Source organism: Saccopteryx leptura, chromosome 2 (assembly GCF_036850995.1).
Source record: "Saccopteryx leptura isolate mSacLep1 chromosome 2, mSacLep1_pri_phased_curated, whole genome shotgun sequence".
Classification (NCBI taxonomy): Eukaryota; Metazoa; Chordata; class Mammalia; order Chiroptera; family Emballonuridae; genus Saccopteryx; species Saccopteryx leptura.
The window spans coordinates 339701513-339728161 of NC_089504.1; the positions used below are offsets into that span (position 1 = coordinate 339701513).

The 26649-nt window shown below is 49.1% G+C and overlaps 1 pseudogene; it reads left to right on the forward strand.

Annotated features, from left to right (window-relative positions):
- Positions 1-21626: 21626 nt before the first annotated feature.
- Positions 21627-22654, forward strand: LOC136393659 (splicing factor C9orf78 pseudogene; annotated as a pseudogene).
- The last annotated feature ends 3995 nt before the right edge of the window (positions 22655-26649 follow it).

Genomic DNA, 26649 nt, shown 5'->3' on the forward strand with positions numbered 1-26649 from the left:
AGAGAGAGGTGGAAGAACATGGCACAGTTAGGGCAATGGGGGCAACTCAGAGGCTCATGGGTGCCGGAAAGAGCAATGGGATGCGAGGCAGGGCAGGTGGCTGAGCAAGGGCTTGGAAACAGAGCTTCTGCCGCCACACTGCTGCACTTCTTTGTAGGGGACATGACCTCTTTCTTTACTTCCTGTGCTGTGTCTGTCTTCATGCCCCTGTCTCTGTTGTTCTCTGGAATGGTCTTTAGAGGTGCTACCTTTCCGGCATCCATGCGTGTCCCCTCTTCCTTCCCAAGAGAACCCAGAAGCTGCTCAGATATCCAACGACCCCCCCCCCCCCGTCCCCAGAGAGCCATCTGTTGCAAAAGAAGATGACCCCAACCCTAGACTGGTCTAAGAGCAATCTCATTCCCCTTGGAAATGGGAAGGGTCACATGGCCCAATTCAGGCCAATGATTGGGGAGGTAATCTTTTGGGAAGCTTCTGGAAAAATCTCTCTTCTCTTCTACGAGTCACAGGAGAAGTTCCTCTTCTTCCCTGGATGTTGTCCTGTCCCTATGTGACACCCAGGACTGCTGTGGACATCTTGCTACCAGCATAAGGAAGACACCAGTGCTGAGGGTCACTGATCCCTAGGCAGAGAGAGGATCGAGCCAGGGCTCTTGGTTGAATGGTGAGCGCTGGCTGTTATGGCCCCGGTGGCCCCGCTGAACTCTGGGCTTCCTGTTCTGTAAACTCCCCAAGGACCTTACTGTTTAGGCCAGGGCCTGCAGGCTCTCTCCTTGGGATCCAGGAACACCTTCCCAACTGGGTCGTCCTGCCATCCCCCTAGTACTGTGAGTACACTGAGGCCTTCCACCCTCGGCGCTCACCTCCATCACGCTCGTCTCTGCAGGAGCCTCACTGGTGACACTAAAGAGGAACTCGAAGCCGACGGTACCTGGGGACTCTCCCCAAACCAGCAAATACTTGCAAGAACTGAGACAATGGCTACTTTGCTTGTAGTTGTAGGATTACTTACGTCTTCTGGCCATCTACGCAGTACCGGACAGCCTCGGGCTAGCGGGTCCTCCAGCTCCTGCTCCTGCTGAGGGATGGCCCTGGCTCCCCACGGTCCCTGCTGGGGCAGGGAGGGCCAAGCAGCCAAGTTCACGTCACGCGAACTTCTTTCTAACCAGGCTGCGTCTGATTGAATCAGGCAGGAACATCAGGCTCAAGAGAGAAGCATCCCGGCTGCCAGCTGGCCTCTCTTAACGGAGGACACATGAGTCGATAAAACTCCTTTCTGTCTGAGGAGTCTGAACTAAAGACATAGAACAAAGTCTTCAGTCATCTGTGGGACAGATAAACAGACCCGGGAGGGGCCATGGGCAGCAGGGTCACGTGACATGTTACATTGTAACAGTGTAGTAACAGAAAGGATTGCAAGCTCTTCTGAGCCACCTTGAACCCAGAGGTCTTTCCACTGTAGGTTCAGTAATCTGTCTCCAGGATTCCCTTTCCCACGTCTCACAATAATCTCCCTTTGTCCGAGATGTCTTCTTGCATCTAGAGATCCACCCCCTGGCCCTGTGTGCAGGTCCCTCGGGCTCTGCCCTCCCTTGCAGTCCACGACTGTCTCCCGGGTGCCCAGGAGCCTCTGAGTTGCCTCTACTCCCTGACAGGTGCCATGTTCTTGCACATCTTTCTATCTTGGTTTGTGTTATTCCCTCTGCTGAGAATGTCCTCATCACTGTCCACCTGGAGAGATAGAGCCTCCTCCTCAACCCGAACCCAACCAGCAGTGCTTACTCTGCCCCGGTATTTCTCTTGCATGCATTCATTCAAACACTGCGTAGTGGCTACTCTGTTCCCTCTGTTATTACCCGGAACAAAAGCTGGGTAAGGAGAGAGTGATGGGGTGGGGTGTGCGTGGCTATTTCAGCAACGGCCACCAGAAAGGTATCTCTGGGCAGAGTCTGGATGTGGAGAGGGAGTGAGCTGGTGGAGGTTGAGGGGAAGAGTGGTTCTGGCAGAGGGAACAGCCAAGGCAAACGCCCCTGGGCTGGGAGTAAGTCCGGGGGCAGAGAGAGCAAGTGCAGTGGAGTGCCGTGAATGAGGCATAGCGAGAGCTACGGTTGAGAAAGAAATGGGCCGGGGTGAAGGGATACAGAATTTAGGAGTTTCAGTGGGCCCCTGCAAAAATTTTGGATTTTGGTCTGAGCATGAAGAAAAACTCTGGTGGGGGAGGGGTTGAGAGGAGTGGGTACCATGATCTGATTTGCATTTTTGTAAAGGCTGGTGCGGCTGCTGGGTTGTGAGAAGGTGAGTGTGGAAGCAGCATTCCAGGCAGCCATGGTGGTGGGCTGCAGAGGGGTGAGGAACTACGGGACTGGGACCCCCTTTGCAGGAGGAGCCACACGGTCTTGCTGACGGACTGGATGCGGGAGGGGTGGGTGAGCGAAAGAGTGGAACTGAATTTCAGATTGGAGCCTGAGCAGTTTGGTGAATGCTGGCACCATTTAGCCAGAGGGAAACAAGTAGAAGAAATGAATGCATCTGGAGGTTGAAATCAATAGTCGGGCTTGGACCTAGCACTTAACTGTATTGTAAGACTTTGTAACAAATCTCAGACTCCTTAAGGGGAGGAGGGTCTATGCCTTTTTTCACCCCCATCTTTCTCATTCTCCTTGGCACAGGTGCTCACAAATAACAGATACTTAGTCCACTACTGATGAATGCTCTCATTTTCAGTGTCTTTATTCCCGAAATACTGCAAATGGTACCCAAATGACCGTTCTTTCATTAGGTCACTAGCTCACCACCCAACCATTTCATTCCTATTTTTGATGATTATTCAAATGGCAGTGACAGTGACCATCACTCTTTATTCCAAGCCTGTCTGACCTCCTTCCTTACCTATACCCTCCGTCAGCTCTTTCGCAGTCAAACACAAGTGAAATGGATACCAGGGGAGCCCTCAAATTAAAGACTCACTTTGGTACGCTGTCTATTAGCATGCCTTGGTTCAAGGAGGTGTGATGGTCTGTTCCCACCAGGTTGTGCCAAATTGGCCAATCAATCACCACTCAGATACTGAGCACCTTCTATAGTAAGCCCTTGCACTTGTCCCCACCTTGCAGCTTACAAAGCATTTTTTGTATCTTTTCTCATTGGACTTGTGCAACCAACCTCCTCTGAATTCACAGGGCAGGTCTCCAGATATTAAATTTCCTATTTCACTTCAACTTCCATAGCTTGCAACCAAAGGTCTTAACTAAGACTGTTCCCTCGACCTGAAGTGTCCCGCCCTTCTGTTTGGCCTTGGAAACTTCCACTTACTCTTCCAGAATAAGCTTAAATATGAAATGACATCTTCCCTGACCCACAGGCAGAGTTAATCAGTCACCCTTACCTCCTCTGTGCTCCCGGGGCCATGTGGATGTGCCTGCTGTTCTAGTTACTGTGCTATAATATGTAGCTATAGATGTACTATAAAATGTATTGTATAGGTACAAGTCTCTCTTTCCCTAGTCCATAGTATTCTCTGGAGGGGAGCAATCTCATTCATCTCAGGGTACCAAGGTCTGATATAGCCTCTTATACACAGTTAGCAATCAATAAATGCATGACTGTATGGATACTTTAAAACACGGGTTGGGAACCTATGGCTCGCGAGCCAGATGTGGCTCTTTTGATGGCTGCATCTGGCCTGCAGACAAATCTTTAATAAAAATAATAATAATGTTAAAAATATAAAACACTCTCATGTTTTATAATCCATTCATTTCCTACCGCTCATGTTCATGGTTGCGGGTGGCTGGAGCCAATCGCAGACAACACCAAATTTTTATTGGATAATGTATAACGTACACGGGTCATTATGAGGTCAGGAAGTAAACTTCCCTCCTTTTAATCAGGTAGTCAGCTAGCTAATTGCAGAAACCCTTTTGACAAAGAAGATGGCTAAAAGAAAAAAAGATGAGGAGTATCGTACTTTTCAGCAGGAATGGACAGAGGAATTCGCCTTTGTGGAGAGAGCAGGTTCTGCAGTGTGTCTAATATGCAATGATAAAATTGCATCGATAAAACGGTCAAATATAAAGCGGCACTTTGACACATGCCATACTACATTTGCATCGAAATATCCAGCGGGGGAGAGCAGGAAGAAAGCGTGTCAAGAGCTACTGTGCAGAGTGCAAGCTAGTCAGCAGCAACTCCGTGTTTGGACCCAACAAGGTGACTGGAATTAGGCTAGCTTTGCTGATGCTTTAGCAATTGTGAGAAATGGAAAGCCATTCACAGATGGGGAGTATGCCAAAACATTCTTTCTTGATGTTGCCAATGAACTTTTTGACTACTTTTTGGATAAAGACAAGATAATCAAACGAATAAAAGACATGCCTCTGTCGGCAAGAACTGTTCACGATCGTACCATCATGATGGCAAATCAAATGGAGGCAACACAAGTGAAGGACATAAATGCAGCACCATTCTTTTCTCTCGCTTTGGATGAGTCAACAAACGTAAGCCATTTATCCCAGTTCAGCGTGATTACAAGATATGCTGTCGGTGACACACTACTTGATGAAAGTCTTGCTGTTTTGCCTGTGAAAGAGACAACAAGAGGGGAGGATTCATTCAAGTCTTTCACTGAGTTTGCTAAACAAAAAAATCTACCGATGGATAAACTTATTTCTGTGTGTACTGATGGTACTCCGGGCATGGTGGGGAAAAACAGAGGATTTGTAGCACTTCTTCATGAACACGAAAAGAGACCCATCCTAAGTTTTCACTGCATCCTACATCAGGAGGCACTTTGTGCTCAGATGTGTGGCGAGCAGCTTGGTGAGGTGATGTCGCTGGTCATTCCGGTGGTCAACTTTATTGTTGCCCGAGTTTTAAATGATCGCCAGTTTAAAATACTGCTGGATGAAGTTGGGAATAATTATCCTGGTCTGCTTCTGCACAGCAATGTGCGTTGGTTGTCAAGAAGGAAGGTGCTCAGCCATTTCGCAGCTTGTCTGAGCAAAATCCAGACTTTTCTTGAAATGAAAAACGTCAAGCATCCTGAGTTAGTTAACATTGAGTGGTTCCTGAAGTTCTACTATCTCGTGGACATGACTGAACATCTGAAGCAGCTCAATGTGAAAATGCAAGGCGTTGGAAATGCAGTCTTATCCCTTCAACAAGCAGTGTTTGCATTTGAAAACAAGCTGGAACTCTTCATCATTGACATTGAAACAGGTTGTTTACTACACTTTGAAAAACTGGGAGAGTTTAAAGATGCATGCACAGCAAGTGACCCTACTCAACATCTTGATCTCCAGCAGCTAGTGGGCTTCACATCTAATCTCCTGCAGTCATTCAAAGCGCACTTTGGAGAATTTCATGAGCGCACTTGTCTGTTTAAGTTCATCACCCATCCACACGAGTGTGCAGTGGACAGCGCCGACCTGAGTTACATCCCCTGGTGTCTCCATCAGAGATTTTGAGCTACAAGCTGCTGACCTGAAGGCCTCAGACAGGTGGGTGAATAAGTTCAAGTCACTGAATGAAGATTTGGAAAGACTTGCACGACAGCATGCAGAGTTGGCGAGCAAACACAAGCAGGGAGAAATGAAAAAACTTCAACTCGCAGACCCGCTGATTGTCAAAACTTGGAACAAGCTTCCCATCACATACCACACACTGCAGCGTGTGAATATTGCTGTACTGACAATGTTTGGCTCTATGTATGCATGTGAACAGTCTTTCTCACATCTAAAGAACATTAAGACCAACCTACAATCACGTTTAACGGATGGAAGTCTCAATGCCTGCATGAACCTTAACCTCACCACGTATCAACCAGACTACAAAGCCATCAGCAAAACCATGCAGCACCAGAAGTTGCATTAATGGTAAGAAGTACTTTGTTCATCATTGCTTAACAACAGCATAACACCATTATTAAAAAGAATTCAGAGACTTATTGTACTTTAAAAGTTTTGGTCTTATGTAAAATGCACACATTTACTTGTATTTAGTGTTAAACATATTGTATGGCTTTTTAAAAAATGGAATTACATTTTAAAATATGTGGCGCTCATGGCTCTCTCAGCCAAAAAGGTTCCCGACCCCTGCTTTAAAAACTTGAGGTCATATTGGGATGGGGGGGGGGATATGTATATTTTGCTAAGGAATATGGACTTTAGCCTGTAGGCAAAAAAGAGAGCCAATGGAAACTTGATTTATGTCACAAAAAGCAGATGGCAGGCTCATTTTATAGAATTTATTTCCTTGAAAGCTGATGAGGTCTGATTCATGCCTTCCCTTGAAGGTCAGGTTACAGACTGTTCAACTCACTCTGTCTTTCTCTCTAATGAGGGCTCTTCATGACAATGGGATGGTGAGGATGGTGTCAGTTACACACAGCCTGTTTCTCTGTCCCATCCAGGGAACTGCAGGAAACTTCATTGTAACTGATCAAATTTTCATTGAGCATTTATTATGTGCCTGGCCCTGTGCTCAAGGCTGTGATGAGGCAAGATGCTCAGGAGTCTTTGGGGGTGGGGTCTGTGAGGCACGTAGCAGTGCGACATGCCTGGGTGCCCCGCCCCGCTGCTTCCATCCTATGCTGTTATGATCTGTTCCCAGAGGAGCTGGAGCCTGGCTGTGATCAATGAGCTCCTGTCACCCTCATGACACAGTCTCCTAAACCATTTCACCAACATTCAGGAGAGCCTGCAGTACCAAGCTGATGGGATGGGCCCCAGAGAGTGGGGCGATGGAGAGCAGCCGCAATGATAGATGTAAGTGTCAGAGCTGCTCCCCAGAACACTTAATTGACTTCCTCAGACTCTTCCTTAGGCCACATATTCATCCATTCATTCATCTACCCATGCATCTGTCCATGCACACATTTATTCGTCTAGTCCTTCATGCACTCATTCAGAGCTCTATCTTCAAAGTGTGTATTTTGTGTGTATTCAGAGTTACATATCCATGCATCGATCCATCCATTTAAATTTTTATCTTTAAAGTACATACCATCTCCTTGCTCAGAAACCCTGAGTGGTTCTCCTGGGCCACACCTAGAAGCAAAGTTGTTTATCTTAGCATCACAATTAGCCTTGATTCCTTGATCATATCAACATGGGCCCTCCCTTAGCCAACTGGGTCTACTCATCTTCCCCCTGGCAATCTGGACCTTGCCTTCTCTCCTTTTCTCCCACCATCTGCTCCAATCCTAAGTGCCCTCTGTCACTTCCATCCACTTCTGTTTGCTGCAGTCCAACCCTTCATTCATCAACTCTTGACCTTCACGTGAGACTGTCTACTTACTCCTGCACTAACTATTTATCTCCTGGGTGATTATCCCTTCTCTAAACTCCTAAGACTCTCAGAATCTGAGCCACCCTTTGGGTACTTGTCTCTCGTGCCCTTGTACTGATCTTTTTCTAAATGTGATCTTTCTCCAGAGAGGCCTGCTCTTGCTCAGTCTACTGAACACTAATTCCTCTGACTCTTTTCCACCTAGCCGTAAACCCATTAGGACTCAGAGAGAGGAGTCAGGAATGAGTCTTGGCACTTCAAGCTTTGGGCCCACTGCTCCAGGTCTGAGTCCTGGGCAGCCAGGAGCCTCTAATCTGCAGCCTGTATTCTCAGACCACCAGTCTATATGAGGGGAGTGCAGAGTGGGGCTTACCCAGAAGCCTGCATGACCTTGACACCTGTGTCCTTCTTCTGGGAATGGAATCTGTCTCTCTTGCCCCAAACTGATGAGTACTGTCTGTGAACTGGCTGGTCCCAGAGAACCACGCCTCCACCGTTTGTGTGACTTTGAGCGTTACCTTCTCTATGGTTGCATAACCACTTGAAAGCTTATTGTTGCTCATGATTCTGTGGGTTATCTGAGTCATGCCTGGCTTCATTCAGGTGGCCACAGTAGGAGTTAGGGCATCCTACAGGCATATTCATAACATAGTAGGTGCTTAGTAAATATTTTCTGAACGAATGAAAGCTCCCTTAAGACTGTGATCAGGCCTTCAACCCCCTTCATAACCCAGCTCTTATTAATAGAATATGCCCATAAATATCTGTAGTTTGAGGATAATTTACTCACTTATTATCCATAGTGTGAAACATTATGAAGGCTGCAGAGGTCCTTTTGTTGCCAGTTTTATACATGTTTCCAAGAGTCTTCAATGTGTCTAGAGAGGGTTCTGGTCCTTGCAAGTATGCAAGCTGTTTGGCAAGACAAAGTCTGAACATATGGAAAGACAAGAGGATGCTGCGTTTCGTTCAAATTCCTTCAGATAAATTCTTCTCAGTCACTCAGATGTACGCTGTGTGGACATGAAGAATAAAAAGGACAATCCCCACCACCACTGGGGACTCTCACCAAGGCGTTTCCCAGCAATCTCCCAAGACTTCTCAGGTCAGGTCAGATGAGGTTGTTCCTTGAGGTGAAGTTTCAGGTTCTGAGACATTATATGATGGAGAGAGTTCTGGTGTTTTCCTTGGCAGGGGATGGAGACTGCTCGGTTCCCTCTGTGGAGCTAGACAATCCAGTGCTCAGGGTCTACCCTAGCCAACTGACCATATGGAGCCACGTGTTCATTGTGCACCAGCTGAGAGATGGCTGGCATAGCTCCTCACATATATTAGCAGGGTTCTGGCTGGCAGCCTCTTGCCACCCCTGTGGAATGTGGCTTCCTCGCCCAGGACCCCACATGGAATTATTTACCTCTATTGGCTCACTGCCCAGAAGGCCTCAGAGAGACCCTTACATGACCAACCTGACAGATTCCTGGCCTTCTGAACTAAGAGACATCCACTCGAGGGCAAAGGGCTTTGTGTGTCCTGTTGCCGGGGCCCCAGAAAGTTAGCAGTGATGTCCACAGCCGCCACCTCGGCAGTGCGTGCTGCCCCGCCAGGGCAGGGCACCGCGGCACTCTCGTCTTCGGAATCATGGCTACATTGGCTTCCCCACGCGCGGGGAGGGAGGGGTCACCCGGTGAGTCCATTACCCCACCGCATCCCAACTGCTGGCCACGAATAGAAAAAGTCTTAAACTGAGGGTGGGAACTCCTAACTTCAGGTGCAAGTGACAAGAGGACCCAGAATTGCAGGTTTATCTGCAGATGAAATCTTACTGTGCCAGGCCTGGCTGTGCACCTGAGCTGAGGTGGTCACAGAACCAGTGAGTACTCACAGTGAGTCACAGACCTGCTTGCAGGGCTCCCATAGGTGTGGCTGGTGTAGTCCAGTACACCCGGGCCGGTTTTCCAGGAACTAGCCCAGCTCGAAGCGCACCGCCGGGAACACTCCTATTCCCTTACCTCCTGCTTCTAGCCATCCGCACTGCCTGCGCCCGGGGATGCGCTCACACCACCTGTCACCACTGTCCCCAGGGACTATGACAAACACCTGCCCCTTCGATCTTGAAGGTGACTATGGAACGACCTTCCAGAGTGATACACTTACTTTTAAAGTCTGAAACTGAGAATGTCCATAACCACACAGATCCCGGCCTTCAGAGGCACCACATGACTCATCATGAAGGTAAAACACGGGCTTGTGGCTCGTGTTTGTACAGAGAAGCCACGGTCATCTCAAGCCTTCAGGGTAAGACGGGCAGCAGATTCTCCCCTCGGGACCTCTCCCTCAGACACCCTGCTCCACCCCGGGTGAAATGGGGCTGCTAGACACGGACAGGTCCCTGCTCTTTTCATTTTCTCTGTATTAATAACTAAAGAGAACAACAGAGAAAAACATAGAAGGTAACAGAACAAATACCCACCACCCACTTAAGAAATGAAACATGATAAATATAACAGAAATCCTGGGTGACTCCTAGAGGTCACTCCTGCCTTCCCCAGACGTAACTATCATGCGGAAAGGCATGTGCCTGGGCCATATTTGATGCTTTTCCTTTATGTGTAATAGTGAATATCAGCGTTGTCAACAGTTTGCTTTGCCGGTTTTAAATCTTCACATAATCATAAACACTGTCTTTAGGATCCACTGTTAACTTTTTGCCTCCCCGAGTTTTTGCTGTTTGCCCACAATGATACATGTTTATGCATTTCCTCATCTACTTCCCCGTGATGGGCGGTTACGTTGTTTCTGCTTTCACTGTTAGAGAGCTGCCATTAGCCTTCTTGCTCATACCTCTCCCGGCACCTGGAGGATGATTTCTCTAGGGCAGAATTTGCTCAGTTTGGTTATGTGCATCTTCGATTTAACTAGGGATTGTTAAATTGCTCTCCAAAGTGGTCAGACCTGCATCAGCATGAGTTCGCATTGCTCAACCACCCAACCGACGCCTGGAACTCTCACACGTTTTAATTCCTGCCGATTTGATGGTGGAAAATGGCACCTTAATTTTGCTTTAATTTGCATTCCCCGCCGATAACCAGTGAGGCAGGGCACATTTTCATGCTTATGGACCATTTCTCTTTTCCACTTCCGTATCTTACCTCTCCAAATCTTAGGTCCATTTTTCTATTTAATTGTTGATCTTTGCTCATGGTGATTTATCACTGGGTTTCTTAACAGCATCACTATTGACATTTTGGACCAGGTGCTCCTCTCTCTTGAGGGGACTGTTCTGCAATCGTAGGCTCTTTAGCAGTAGCCCTGGCCTCTTCTCATTAGATGTCAACAGCAAATCCCCGCCTCCCATCCCAGTTGTGACAGGCCTGTCTCCAGCCATTGCCAAATCACCCTCAGTCAGGAGCCACTGATTTATAGGAACGCTTTATTTTTCATGCATATTCATCTATTGTCAGTACACAGACTGCATATATCTTCACACAGATATTGTGGGATAGTCAATAGAGCTGGTTCTCCTCTGTTTCTAACGCTTTGCTTTAGAGAGAGAAAAGAAAGAACAGGATTTATTATGTCCAAAGTGCTAGTACAGGGACTCTCCTTTCCCATCTTTGCTTCAAATCCACAAGATGTGTGTTAATATCGCTACTCCACAAATGAGGAAACAGTCTAGTCATTTGTCCAAGGCCATTCAGCCAACAGGTAGCAGAAACCGGTTATGGGCTCAGGTTCGTCCAGCTGCTTTGGCAGAATAGAAAGAACGTGGCCCTAGGACTGGGGAAATCGGGGTTTTCCTCCCAGCTCGGCCACTAGCGGGCCGCATGATGGGGACCTGTCCCCCATGCACGCTGGTTTCCTTGTATGATAACTAAGGGGCTGGTCACAGAATTCAGTGTTCCAGCCTATTCTACCAACAGTGGAGCATGGCTAAGAATCAACTCTGGAGCCGGGGTTGGTAGGGTTAAGTCCTGGCCCTGTCACTACCTTGTGGCTTGATTTATCGCTGACCCCTTTTTCCTGCCTCGTTTTTCTCATCTGAAGATGGAGATTCTAACAGCGCGGAACTCCGAAGGTTTATGTGACTGTTCAACAAGACAAGCCGTGTAAACTGTCCCCTTCACAGACAAGGAGCGTTCCACAGATGCCACAGAACGCCATCACAATTCCACAAATAGGCGACCCGTTAGTCTGATTAGGAGGCACTGAGAAATGTAGATAATGAGGTAAAGACACAATATTTCGCTACCTTTACATACAAATACTAACACTCGGAAAGAGTTTTGTTAGTAGACAATCCTCCTTAACTGAAGGGTGAAGAAAGGATCTCTGCACAGTGAAGGGGCTCTGAATGAGTATTCAAGCCTTCCTATGGTTCGTCCTCTTTCCCCAGAGAATGCCACGTTCCCTCTCTCATATTGGGCAGTGCTGGGTGGCTCAGTGGTGCTATCTGCAAAAAAAACTCTACAAGGATGTGTTTTAATCCCAGGGGTTCCCAGGGGCCGTGCCATCTGAATGGGGCTCTAAATGTGTGCCTGCCTTGCTTTCCTTTCCATGAAAGCTGTATTTGAGACAGGGGAGTCAAGCTGCTCTGAACTCATGTCATGGGGAGAGGGGAGGCTAACAGTGAGGAGGGGCTCTTTAAACGTGCATGCTGAGAAAGCAGGGGCTGCCACAGCTAATGACTCCGCAGGCTCGGCGAGGGGCTGCCTGCCGACTATGCCATGCCAGTAATTAGTTAACACGTGGGGAAAATAAGCCAATTTAGAAAGAGGGCTCACCATTTATTTATGGTAATCCAATGCAAGTATTTTTTTAAATAAAAAAAATGGAGTTTCTAGTCAGAGCCAAGGCATCCAAATAGCTACAACTGTACCTCCTCACTCACTCACCTTCTCTCTCACCTCCTCTTGGAAGTCCACCTAGACTACACTGACCTGGCTGAGCCCTGTTCCCTTCAGCTTTCAGGCTCTCAATCTGTCCCAAACTGTTGTGGACACAGGGCCACCAGTGGATCATGCTGTCTGATGGAAAAAGCCTAGGTGTTAGAGAAGCCGGTTCAAATTCTGCCTCTAGCACTTCATAGCTGCGTGGCCTCAGGCAATCTACTCTCCACATCCAGACTTGTTGCAAATGTAGATGTTAAATGTGGTTGGATAGATGGAGCCCATAGTATGGTGCCCAGCAGACAGCACTTACCTCTCCACTCCCCGGGCAAGGTTCGCATATGTCTTTTTCATTCCTTCTTAATTTCTGACGGGAAATGCAGGATGGCACTCAGAATGCAGGCTCTGGACCCAGACTGTCTAGCTTTGAACCCTGGTCTCCTTCCAACCAGTTGTGTGACTGACTTAAGCTCATGGTGCCTCAGTTTCTTCAGCTACAAAATGGGAATGATAATGACCTCTGCCTCACAGGGCCCTTGTGAGGACTAAGTGCATAGTGAGTGAGAACTTGGTGCATTCCGTTGTCTGAGTAGTGGCCATGATGACGTGATGGTTGGGGCAGGGTTTGTACCCAGGAGCCCTGTATCCACTCACACACGACCGCCCCTACCCCCGCCCCCGCCCCGCCCCGCCCCTACCCCCGCAGCATGTGGAGAACAGAGAGGGCATCTGCTTTCTGAGTTTCATAGACTGGAACTGGGACCCCATCAGTCCCACCAGTGTGGTCCTGCAGAAGACTGAGAACCTCTCTGGGCTTCATTCCCTCCTCTGTAAAACAGGAGTAATCCCTAGCACCTACCCCTAACAACCCAAGTGATCCTGGAAATGGAGTTTCCCCCAGGGACTCCAGGGAAGAGTTCAGGCCGGCTGACCTTGATTTCAGTCTGGTGAGACACTAAACAAAGAGCCCAGCTGCGGCCATTTGGGCTTCTCATCTACAGGTCTGCGCGCTAGGGACCGGCGGGCCTACAGGTCCACGCGCTAGGGACCGGCGGGCCTACAGGTCCGCGCGCTAGTGACCGGCGAGCCTACAGGTCCGCGCTAGGGACCGGCGGGCCTACAGGTCTTGCGCTAGTGACCGGCGGGCCTACAGGTCTGCGCGCTAGTGACTGCCGGGCCTACAGGTCTGCGCGTAGTGGCTGGCGGGCCTACAGGTCTTGCACTAGTGACTGGCGGGCCTACAGGTCTGTGCTCTAGTGGCTGGTGGGCCTACAGGACCGCGCGCTAGTGACCGGCGCTAGTGACCGGCGGACCTACAGGTCTTGCATTAGTGACTGGCGGGCCTACAGGTCTTGCACTAGTGACTGCCGGGCCTACAGGTCTGCACGCTAGTGACTGCCGGGCCTACAGGTCTGCGCGTAGTGGCTGGCGGGCCTACAGGTCTTGCACTAGTGACTGGCGGGCCTACAGGTCTGTGCTCTAGTGGCTGGTGGGCCTACAGGACCGCGCGCTAGTGACCGGCGCTAGTGACCGGCGGACCCACAGGTCTTGCATTAGTGACTGGCGGGCCTACAGGTCTTGCACTAGTGACTGGCGGGCCTACAGGTCTGCGTGCTAGTGACCGGCGAGCCTACAGGTCCACGCGCTAGTGACTGGCGGGCCTACAGATCTGTGTGCTAATGCCTGTGTGTAGTCTTAAGTCCCAAGGTTTGTGGTAATTATTTACAACAGAAAACTAGTGCAGTTCATGAAATAGAAGGCTGCCACTTAAGGGAAGGGCATTATAGACTGTGAGCTCCTCGAGGGTAAAAACTGGCTGTTACTTATTTGAAGACCCCAGAACCTGGTATAGAGTAGATGCGAAACAAAGATTTATAAATGAAATAAATGGATACATTTTTAATAAGTATCTTGCCAAAAAACAAAAAACTGTAGTTTCCAGATGTGCTCAACCAAGAGGCCATATAGCTAAGAAGTGAGTGCTTAAGAGGATGATGTCTAGACTTGAGGTCTAATCTCAGTTTAGTTGGCTAGCTCCATGACCTTTGGCAAGTTACTTAACCTCTCTGTGCCTTGGTTTTCCCATCTGCAAAATGAAGATCAAATAATAGTAACTACCTCAAGGGTTGTCACAAAGATTAAACAAGGGATTGCATAGCAAGCTCTTAGAACAGTGGATCACCTGGTGGAATTATTCAATACCTATTTCATACAATGTCACAGGTAGGGTCAGAATCCTCCAAAATTTAATCTTTGTTTTCCCAACTATGTGCTTGATCCCTCCCCATGTCCCACCCCCTCATACACACTCCGAGCCTTGTTTTTCTCCCCTGTAATATGGCAAACTTCAAGAACATTCTCTAATTTAAAAACATTTATCACTTTAAAGAGCATTGGACACTGTTATTTTAATCTAGGCAAATTCCCTTCCTTCTCATTGCTGTTGGCTTTCCATCAGCAGGCAGTATCGTAATGAGAGGGGTGGGGTGAGGGTTGTCTGGCCGTCACACCACGCTCCAGATGGAAAGAGTATGGGACACCAGTGACTTCCACCAGGCTAACTGAAAAGCTGTGGCTTGACCCACGCAGGGCAAAACTGCTTTTTCGATGGTCTCATTGATTAGCAGAGCTGGGGGGAGGAAAGGCTATTAGATTTGTTATGGCTGTTTTTCTTTATTGGACTCACAGTGCCCGATTCCACAAACCCGTAAACCAGAACTGGGTACAATCCATTCCTAATTATACAATGACAGATGATCTGAATTGCAAATTGTCCCCAGTACACCTTGCTCCCAAATTATTGATGAGATTCTCTCTCTGCCTAAGTCCACTTTGGCACAAATGGTTCTTACTGTGCACTTGGATGGCCTTATATTAGAACTGTTTCCATGTGGCCATTTCTTTACCCATCTCCTCAACTAGCAGAGAAAGTCCTTCAGAGGGGACACCTGGCTGTCAGTTTCATTTTTATGCCTCAACCATGACCTTCCTTCCAGTATGGAAGAAAGGGAGCCAGCTCATTATAATTATGTCCATTTTCAACTCTAAGCTAAGCATCAGGACTCAGACTCCAGGACAGTGCCTGTCTTGATTCTGCTGGTACTTTGTATCGATCAGTGTCCCAGCACAATCTCTAGAGTAGAAGGGGAGAGGTTTGTTTCCACCTCCTCCTGAATCAGGTCTTCAGAATGCTGCTTCCTGAACATGACCAGAATACATACCGATGTCCGAGGGTAATCACTCAAGCAGCTTGTGAAGTCCCATGTAAATCACGGAAGTGATGCCCGCTGACACTGGGCAGTTTTATTTAACCGCAGCACGGGCAATGAAGAGTAAACCACCTTTGATTCCTCTGAGAAGGGATCTCGATGCCACCCTGTCCTGGGGCTGAGCCTGCAGGTCCCAGGCATGTGTGTTCTGGGCTCCCGGAGCCAAGGTGGACCGGGGTGAGCTGCTGCCTGGGTTTAGCCCAGCGAAAACTATGCGTTCCCTGGATTCTCTCCCTTCCCTTGCCCCAGCCCTGAACCCTTGGCAAGGTACGGGAATCTGTTTCCATAAAACCAATTTATTTTTCCATTTATTTGATTAATTGAAATTGCTAATACTCTGGCCTCCGGGTCATAAACACTGGGTAATAAAACCCCTCTTACATCTGTCCGGTACTTTAGTGTTCCTTAAGCACTTTCACATCTAATATCTGATGTGACCCCTAGAATAGCCCAGCGAGGCAGGCAGGGGAGGCATTATAGTCCTTAGTTTATAGAGAGGGAGACGTGTGTTGCCAGGGGTTACGCGGGTGGTATGGAGCTTGTTCTCATACTCTAAGCCCGGTTCTCTCGCAGGATGAGCAACCACCCCAGTTTACCCAGGCCTCAGCGGGTTCCCAGGATGTGGGACTTCCCGTTTTAAAACTGGGAAAGTCCCAGGCAAACCGGAAGGAGTTGAGTCACCCTGTGTCAGGACCCCAGGCTACCTCTCTCGTGACAGACCCTGACATCCCCACCAGGTTCAGCTGAACGAGGCGTCCTTTCACCTGGCACAGGTGAGGCAGGTGATATCTATATCTGGACCCATCTGCCAGGCCTGCAAGCTGAGAGTACCCAACTGTGACGGACAGAGCCCCCTCTGGGATGACCTTGTGTTGGGGTGGGTGGGCTTTAGAGGGATGGGAGGTGGGAACCAGACGTAGGAGTGACCCCTCCTGCCTGGACTGCTTGGGGAGACAGTTCACAAAAGAAGGATTCTGAGAGCCTAGGGGTGCTGAGCCAGAGAGGGGACACGAAACAGGAACTGCCTGGTCAGAAGGACCCAAGATAGAGATAACCAATGGCCTGAAGACCAGGTCGGTGGGACAGTGGAGGAGGGAGGGAAAAGGCTGGAGGAGAAGGGGGCAGAGAGAGGTGACTATGAGGCAGACCAAGCCAGGGAGGAGTCACGTGGTCATCAGCTATCCGCCATCGCATCCTCGCATCCTCCGTCCTCTGGGGGGAGTCACGTGGTGATCAGCTATCCGCCATCGCATCCTCGCATCCTCCGTCCTCTGGGGGGAGTCACGTGGTGATCAGCTATCCGCCATCGCATCCTCCGTCCTCTGGGGGGAGTCACGTGGTGATCAGCTATCCGCCATCGCATCTCCGTCCTCTGGGGGGGGGGGGGGTAGCTCTTCCTTCCAGCCTAGAGGTCAACCCCTTCCCGATAAACTAGCCAATCCCACTTGGCTGGGGAGGGAGATGAGGGGAAATGACTAATGATTTGTCCAAAGTGGCCCACCCGGAGCAGAGTATTGAGCTCTCTGGTCTGGGTTAGCGAGCATTTCGCCTGGAATCCGAGCAGGCGCCAGGCCGGCCGCCGCTCGCTGTTTCCATCGATGCGCCCTTGGTGGTGGCCCTCTGGCCTTGGTCCACTCCCCGGGGCTCTGGCCCAGGACGTAGCTGCCTTCCCCGTCACTTTGGGATGAGACTCTCAGCTCTTGGTTCCGTTTGTCTTGCTTGTTAGCATTTTGACTTCAGTAATGTGAAGAAATTCAGATCTGATTGGGAAATCATTAAGCTAAACCAAGCCCAAAACAAAGCAATTGAGTAGAAAATTGTGAACACCAGCTGCAGCGCTTCCTCCCCGTCCAGAGAAGGAGAAACAGCATTTCTGAGATCACCTCAGAGGCAGGTTAAGGGAGAGGGGCCCTCCTCATGGGCACCAGCACAGGTGCCTGCGGATCTCCCCGTCACTGGCAAGAAAGGCCCAAGGGCTGGAGTAAGTTCGGGAAACTGTAGAATGCCCAAGGGAATATGAGTGATGCAGTAGGACTCTGTGAACAGATGGGTTTCCCGACCTCTCTGTGACGGCAGCCACGCAGGGTGTCGCGGGGTGTGATAACCTGCGTTTTGGCTTCCTCTTCTGCCTCTTGGTCTGGACCTTTCATCTGATTTGTATTAGCTTTGCTATATTTAGATTTTTTTTTCTATTGCATTACATGCGTTTCTTGAAAGCTGCCTCAAATCCTCTGTGAGACAAAGTGAGGAATAAATGCACAGTCTGAGCAGCCCCTCCATGGGTGTCTTTTCAGAGTAGAGTGCTGTGGGGGAGACTGAGTCACAGAACACTATGGCAGAGGTGGGCACAAGCCTCACTGGTCCTACCGCCAGCCAGGCTGCAGCTATGACCTGTGTCACCCCTTCCTCATCTTAGGACAACCCAGCAAGCATGCAGGCTCCGCTCTGAGCTGCTGAGGATGCAGACGTACCGGGCAACTCTGTCATGGGGCCTTATTAAATAGTGGCTTCCTAAATATCTGCATAGAGAAGCCAGTTTTTCTTTCTGGAACTCTCTTTCTGGTGCTTGTATATTCCTAGGCTTTCTCCCCCTCAACCCATCTCTACCATCCAGGGGAACCTGCTGTATGCACAACTTAAGTGAGTTGAGATTGCCCTGTATAAAGTTCGTGGGATGTTGAGAGAGCATCCCAAAGGCCCGCTCTGCTTCGCCCCTGCCTCCCGCAGTCCATGAACACTCACGCGGCCCCTGTAAAGTGTAAATCATTACCGCACCTCGCCCTGTGCTTGCTCTGGGCACAAAATCTGTGATTCCTCTCAGGCCCCCCAGGCCCCTGGTGATCTGGGCCCTGCCTACTTCTCTCTCCCTGGTCTGCTCCCTCTGGAACCTCTAGTGCTTCCTGAATATGTTAAACCTGGCCCTGCCCTAAAGTGTTTACATTTCCAGTCCCTGCTGCCTGTTATAAGTCTCAATTGTCACCTTCCTCTCACCAACTCATTGAAACCGGGTCCATCCCCACTGCCCTGCCCAACCTCAGAACTGCGCGTCATTCAGTGTCCATCACAGCATCAATCACAATCTGCAACCCGTTTACTGGGTTTTTACCTGTCTCCCTGAGCAGTGCGTAAGCTTCACAGGCCACAGATCTGATATACTTAAAAAAAATTTTTTTATTTTACTTACTTTAGAGAGAGAAGAAGGGAGAGAGAGAGAAAAAAACAGACATATCTATCTGCCCTTATATGTGCCCTGATGGGGAATCGAACCCACAACCTTTGCCTATCAGGACAATGCTCTAACCAACCGAGCTATCCAGCCAGAGTGAGACTGGAGATGTTTTGATTTCTGATTTAGCCCCAGTACCTAGAACAGTGGCTGGAACATAGGAGGGTCTTAATAAATATTTGTAGAGATGGATGTACCAACAATCTAAACCAGGACTTAGTGAACTATGGCCTGTGGACCAATCTGGCCTGCTGTGTTTGTGAAAATAAAGTTTTATTGAAATGCAGCTCAATCATATGGTGGTTGTGGTGCTACAATGCCAGACACTAAATATTTGTGATAGAGATCATAGAGCCCCCAAAGCTGAAAATATTTACTTTAGAGAAGTTTGCTGAAACCATAAACCTAACAATAACTTAACCCATGTGGATATTTAGTATTTCCTTACCAAGAAACCAGAGACAAGAGGTTTCTGGGTCAGTTCAGTGAGTCAAGGATGTTATCAAAAACTCCTGGTCCTGCTAGTCTGCCCTCCGTGTGCCTGCAACACCTTCCCTCAAGGTTCCAAGATGGCTGCTGTGGCTAAGCGCACCATGTTCTTGCACATCAGAGCCTCAAGGAGAAAGGAGTGTAATGAGAGCAAAAACTAGCTTTCTCCTTCCCAAGGAAAAAAAAAACTTTTCCCCTAAAACACCAGATGGACTTGTCTCCTTGTGTTTTATTGGCTAGAACTGGATCACATGCTCCCTGCTAGACCAATCATTGATGAAGGGAAAGAGGACTGTGATGACTAGCTTGGACTGGTCATAGCTCATGCCTTGAGGTTGGGTACATTGCTTATAGTAAGTGAAGAAGAAGGGGCCTGCCTACCAACATTTATGAATGAAGCACATCCCATTTCTTCACACTGGACATGGTTGTGATTAAGGACTGAAGGCTGTTCACTTTCTCCTCTTGATAGAATTAGAAACAGATGGGCACATTTTTACTCATCTTTCTGTTTATAGCTTTCAGGTAGATCTTATCTCTCACCCTTTATCCTCTCCTCCCCTCCCTCCGCATCTGCCACCAGCCTTGACCAGAACTTCAGGCAAGCAGGTTTCAGCTGCCTTCATGACAATCCCACTTGATCCAGATTTTCCTAAGGAGGCAGCCTAGTCTCATGATAAAATGCGAGGGATGCCCAAAGAGAATGTACAATGCCTCAAATTCTATTCTTCACCAGCCAAGTCCAATGTTTTAAACTAAGTTCTACAAAAGACATTTTGCTTTAATGCATTGCTCTCCAAAATCCCTCTGTTAAAATGGATGATACTTTCAAAACACTATGCATGGTGAGTTTATGACTTAATCCCAAAGGTACGAGGTCATAGATCATCTCAGACAGAAATATTGACCTTTAGGGGAGCAGAAAGTAGTGTTATAATGGAAATAGCACAGATATCCATGAGCCAGGATTTCTGGATTCTAGTTCTCCTTTGCCTATTGATTTTCTGTGCACCTAAGAAAATTCACTTTCTCTCTCTGGACCTTACCTCCCTCATCTGTTTCAGCTAGTTGAAAGGAATTGGCCACACACTCTGTACAGTGTCACGCCCACCTTACTGCATTCATTCACTCCTCATTCCTTTAGCCGCCTGTTCAATGCATACTATTTATTGAGTACCATCATGTGCTAGGAGTTTTGCTACATGCTGGGAATGTAGCAGTCTCTGCCCTCATGGAGTTCACTGTCCAGTGGGGAAGACAGAAAAAGTATACAACATGGTGCGACAAGCATGATGACAGGAGAGGACAATACATTGTAATCTCCTGGCAGTTTAGGACACGGATAGCAGAAGTTACCTGGTAAAAGAGGCTTCCCACAGATGATGGTGTCTATATTAAGACCTAAAGGAGGAGTCCAGTTAAGCTACAGAGAGGGACAGGGAGAGGAAGAATTTCCTTGGTAAGGGTATCAGTGCATGTTAAGAACTGTTAATAAACTGTCTACTGGCCTCCCTGGCCAGTTGGCTCAGCAGTAGAGCATCGGCCCAAAGTGTGGAAGTCCCAGGTTCGATTCCTGGCCAGGGCACACAGGAGAAGCGCCCATCTGCTTCTCCACCTTTCCCTCTCTCCTTTCTCTCTGTCTCTCTCTTCTCCTCCCACAACCAAGGCTCCGTTGCAGCAAAGTTGGCCCGGTTGCTGAGGATGGCTCCATGGCCTCCACCTCAGGCCCTAGAATGGCTCCGATTGCAGTGGAGCAACACCCCAGAGGGGCCGAGCATCGCCCCCTGGTGGGCATGCTGGGTGGATCCAGGTTTGGTGCATGCAGGAGTCTGTCTGTCTGCCTGCCCCCCACCCCACACCAGCTTCTCACTTTGGAAAAATACAATACAATACAATACAATAAAATAAACTGTCTATACCATTTCTTTCATATCTGAGATTCAGTGTTTTTTTTAATCAATCTGCTTACTATATTGCTTATTAAAATTATGATGGAGGCCCTGGCTGGTTGGCTCAGTGGTAGAGCATCAGCCTGGCGTGCAGGAGTCCCGGGTTCGATTCCGGCCAGGGCACACAGGAGAAGCGCCCATCTGCTTCTCCACCCCTCCCCCTCTCCTTCCTCTCTGTCTCTCTCTTCCCCTCCCGCAGCCGAGGCTCCATTGGAGCAAAGATGGCCAGGGCGCTGGGGATGGCTCTGTGGCCTCTGCCTCAGGCGCTAGAATGGCTCTGGATGCAACAGAGCGACGCCCCAGAGGGGCAGAACATCGTCCCCTGGTGGGCCTGTGGGTGGATCCCAGTCGGGCACATGCAGGAGTCTGTCTGACTGCCTCCCCGTTTCCAGCTTCGGAAAAATGAAAAAAAAAAAAAATTATGATGGAAAGGACAATAAGAAACATTTAAAAAGAACCTGAGCCAAGCTTAACCAACCACTATTGTGATACAGGTAGTAGCTGGTGTCTGTTTCTGCTGCACGCCGGAAACAGCCCAGGCCACCGCGCAGCGGCGCAGCACCTTGAGCGCGGGGGCCCGGCGCCACCATGCCGGTCATCGGGAAGACTTTCCGCCGGCGCCGGGCCGATTCAGAGTCGGAGGAAGATGAGCAGGACTCAGAAGAGGTTCGATTAAAACTAAAAGAGACCCGAGAGGTGCAGAACTTGAGGAAGAGGCCCAACGGAGTGAGTGCTGTGGCGCTGCTGGTGGGAGAGAAGGTCCAGGAAGAGACCACTCTCGTGGATGATCCCTTTCAGATGAAGACGGGCGGTAGGGTGGACATGAAGAAACTGAAGGAAAGGGGCAAAGATAAGATCAGTGAAGAGGAAGACCTCCACCTGGGGACACCTTTTTCTGCGAAAACCAACCGGAGGGATGAGGACGCCGACATGATGAAGTACATTGAGACAGAGCTGAAGAAGAGGAAAGGGATCGTGGAATACGAAGAACAGAAAGTGAAGCCCAAGAATGTAGAGGACTGTTTTTACGAACTCCCGGAAAACATCCGCGTCTCCTCCGCGAAGAAGACGGGGGAGATGCTTTTCAACCAGATGCTGAGCCGCATCCCCGAGGTGGACCTGGGCATCGATGCTAAAATAAAAAATATCATTTCCACGGAGGACGCCAAGGCTCGTTTGCTGGCAGAGCAGCAGAACAAGAAGAAAGACAGTGAGATATCCTTTGTGCCCACCAACATGGCGGTGAATTACGTGCAGCGCAACCGATTTTATCACGAGAAGCTCAATGCCCCCATACGGAGAAATAAAGAAGAGCCCAAAGCCCGTCCCTTGAGAGTGGGTGACACAGAGAAGCCAGAGCCTGATCGGTCTCCCCCTAACCGCAAGCGCCCCGCTAACGAGAAGGCCACTGATGACTATCACTCAGAGAAGTTCAAGAAGATGAACAGGCGGTACTGAAGGTGGCTCAAGGGGAGCGTGCAGAGTGGGGTGTAAACCGCACTGTCCCTCGTGCTCACGATGAGAGGCTGCCTGGACGGACAGAAACCTGACCATTCGCTGCTGGGCGGTTCCAAAAACAGAATCTTCCTCCGCTGATGACCTTGGAAAAGATTTTTCAGGCTCTGAGTTTGTAACCTTTTGAAACAAAACAATATGTGGTTTTCTTATTTGGGGGCAAACTATTCTTGTGCACATTATTAAATCTTGTTTGTAAATAAAATTTAAAAAGCTATCAGACCCATTGATTTAAAACAGAATTGTCAAATTTTCATAATATGCTAGGCATTTGGTGAGAGCCAGAAATATAAAGTAGAAAAGGACATGGCCCACAGAAGCTCCCAGCTCAGTGTAGAGACAGGCAACCGCATTAAGAATCAGAGAACAGTGTGTCACAGGTGCAGAGAATGCTGTTTCAGTCAGGCAGAATCTAGAAACACTTTCGAAGGCCTTGAGCCCTGAACTCAATTTGTTTTCTTATTTATTCAGTCACTAACCCATCCATTCATCTATCCATTTATTCTAATTACAGGAAAATGCACACATAAATTTGCCATTTTAACCCTTTTCTGTACACAATTCAGAGATATTAAAATGCTATGTAATGTAGCCCTGGCTGATGGCACAGTGGGTAGAGTGTCATCCCAGGGCATGAGGTGCCCAGCTTTATCCCAGGGTTGCTAGCCTGATCCCAGGGACACCAGCTCGACCTCGAGGTTGTTGGTTCGAGCCCCAGTCAGGGCACTTATGAGAAGCAATCAGTGGGTGCACAAGAAAGCAGAACAATGAGTTGATGCTTCTCTCTCTCTGTCTCCCTCCCCCCTCCCTTCCTCTCGTTCTCAAAAAACTCAGATACAATGCTAGGCAGAGATCATCACTATCCATCTCTAGAAACTTTTCATCATCCCTAACAGAAATCCTGTACCCATTAAACAGTAAATCTGCATTCCCTCTTCCTCCCAGCCTCCACCAACCTCTATTCTATTTTCCGTTTCTTCGAATTTGCCTATTCTATACACCTCATATAAGTGGAACTGCACTATATCTGTCCATTTATTTCATCCAGCACAATGTCTTCAAGACTTAGCCGTGTTGTAGCACGGACCACTCGCCATTCATTCCTTTATAAGGCTGGGTAATATCCCATTGTATGTATATACCCCCTTTTGGTTATCCATGCACCTGTTGGTGGACAGGTAGGTTGTTTTTACCCTTTGGTGACTATCACTGCTCTGTGTATTGCTGCATGATATCTGTCTGCACTCCTGGTTTCAGTCCAGGGCATTCACCTAGGTGTGAAAGTAATGGTTCATATTTCTATTTGAAGGCTGAGAATGACCGAGCAGAAGGAAGCAAAAAACTCTCTGGATTAATGCCAAGGAAGGGCACCCTTCTGCGGGGAGACCCACCCATTATACAACCTCTTACTTGCCCTCCTCTCAAGAACCATACTGCATGTCCCACCGTGACGACAGCCGCCTGGGCCAATTCCGGTTCCCCTAGAAGTGTGATTCCATGGCGCCCTGCAGGGTAGGCTCCTTTCCCACCCCCTTCCCCTCCTCCACCCGGCCCAGAACATCCACGGGTTGTTATTCCTCCCCTGCCCATCTCACTGAGTTGTTTTGACTCAAGGAATAAAACCTGTAAAGTGGTGGTCCAGCCATTGGTGGTCGTGGCTGTGGCTATATTGTCCTCATTGCTGTCTGTTAGAGCACATCTGGGCTTACATTGCCTCCCCTGGGTCTAAGAGAACCTGAGAGGCCATCACTGCAGCCCTCGCTCTGGAGCTCCGCTGGGGTGAGGAACAGGCTCCTTCAATCACCACCAGGCCAGCCAAGCCCATGGAAATCAAACCCAAGTACAACATCTGAAATCGCTGTCCCTCTACGCTGCACGCCAGTTCCTCCTGACACCGAAGCCTGTGATCATCACAGGGGAGCGGAAGCTCACCCACCACATCCTGAGAGCTACTGCGGAAGCCAGGCTGCCTTTCTCACTCGGAGGGCTGGCAGCGCTGCGTGGGAATCTCTGTCTGGAAATTCTGGAGCGATTGCCTCCTGCCTCAAAGAGTTAACTTCCCAAGGCGTGGTTTGTTTGGTTGCAAACACATTTATTGAACAACTACTGTGTGCTTGGCATATTGCTGGCCCTGTGAGGGGACACAAGCTGAAGACACGGGGTTTTAGCCATCAGTCTGTCATTGCAGGTATTCTAAGGGCCTCAAATGCACCTCAAGTCTATTTTCTGACACGTCAGTTCTGGTCATATACTGCAGGTCTGCGCTCTAAGTGGGACTGCCTTCCCTGCTAAAAGGCTGTCCATTTAAGTGACTCCTTTGCTTTCGTTGGGGGTGTCTTTTAGTTCCCAGCTGCCTGTCTGGTTTCTACCTTTATCAGTGAAAACACAGAAACATAATCTGACATCGTAGATTCTAAATTGTGTGATCCATAAAATTGCCCCAGAGTCCCTAAACTACTGTAGACCTCTGGCAATAAACATGGCTCTGGCTTCCCCTTGGGCTCAGAATGGCTAGCCTGCCGCTGCTCCTCAGCCACCAGCGGGGGCGGCTGACCCGTCCTGGTGCTTTCCGGCTGTGCCAGGACATGGCTTCTCATCCTTTCTCTGCACAATGTTCTAGACAGCCCCCTTCCACTGACCTGAGCTGGCACTTGCAGTATGTAGTAGACACTGTCTCTGTCCCACCTGGACCTTTCTGGGTCATGCACTCGGCCCCCGGCTGCTGGGAGTACATACTGGACCACAGCCATACCTTCCTCCTGAGCATTGCCCTCTGCCGGCCCCGATAGGCACCCCCTTGTCAGGAAATGTCTCTGATGCCATGCCTTGACTGATATGGGGGTACAAAAGCCTGGTCACCTTACTCTTCACACACATTCATGTCCCTGGCGTAAGGCTTTGCCTGGTGTCTCTCTTCGCTCTGTCCCGCCTCCCTCGCACCTTTCCAGACTGTGTCTGAGAACACACCTGCACTAAACCCTCGCACACAGTCCCCATTCTAGGTTCCGTTCCTGGGGAAGCTGACCTAAGCCAAGTCTTTCGTCACACCCGTCTCTGACCCTGCACCCAGGAAGAAAGACCAAAGGCTGGATACCTTGAGTGAACATGCAAATCTTTCTACTCTCTCTCTTCAGTGCAGTAAATTGATGATCAACCAACAAATGTGGATGGAGCCCTAGACATGTGTTGGGCAGTGTGATGGGGATGGGGACACACTAGCACACGAGACCAAGGCTGCCCCTTCCATTCCAGTGGAATGGGTGTAGATAGGATGGCACTGGGAGCAGGGACGTGCTACCAAATGGAAGGAGGACGGTAGAACAGAAAGAATAGGATAGATGCTGAAGGCTCCGGAGACAGACTCAGAAGGACATATTGCCCTCTGGTTTTCTCATTTCCTAGAGCGGGAATTTTATAACATGTGGCTCACAGACCTCAAAATAGATTCATGGAAGAGCCTCGAAAGGGTTCATAGCCTCCTTCCCCCAAATTGAAATGCATGTCTATTTTTTCTTGCCAAATGATCCATATCGTCCATCAGATTCCTGAAGGCATCTGTGGACCACAAAGGTCAAGAGTCACTACTTTGAGTTTTGGGCCAGTATATCCAATGGTCTGGAAATGGAGAGAGGTTTTGATAATATCACAAACGTGCACAGCCAATGCAGCAACTGTGCATGGGCCCAGCTGTGATGTCAGCGGAACATCTGTCTGATAGATAAATGTTACACTTTCTGATGCTTTTAAATCACACAGTGACAGCATTTTAGCGCTGCCTGCTTCCAGAGCCATCTCTGGAAGGGAGGGGGTCCTTAGGAGACAGGGCCCAGGAACCAGCTGTCCTAAGGCAGCACACACAGCACACCCCAGCACGTCTGACATCCTGTGACTCCGCCTAGCTGGGTAAGAAACCCTTGGGGGCCTCGGCCGCAGGGGCTCCTATCCCCATCTCTTCCCTTCCTGTCACAGTTCCCAGGAGGTGGCTGTATCACAGAACTGAGTCTGAGCTTAAAAACCAATCAGGCCTG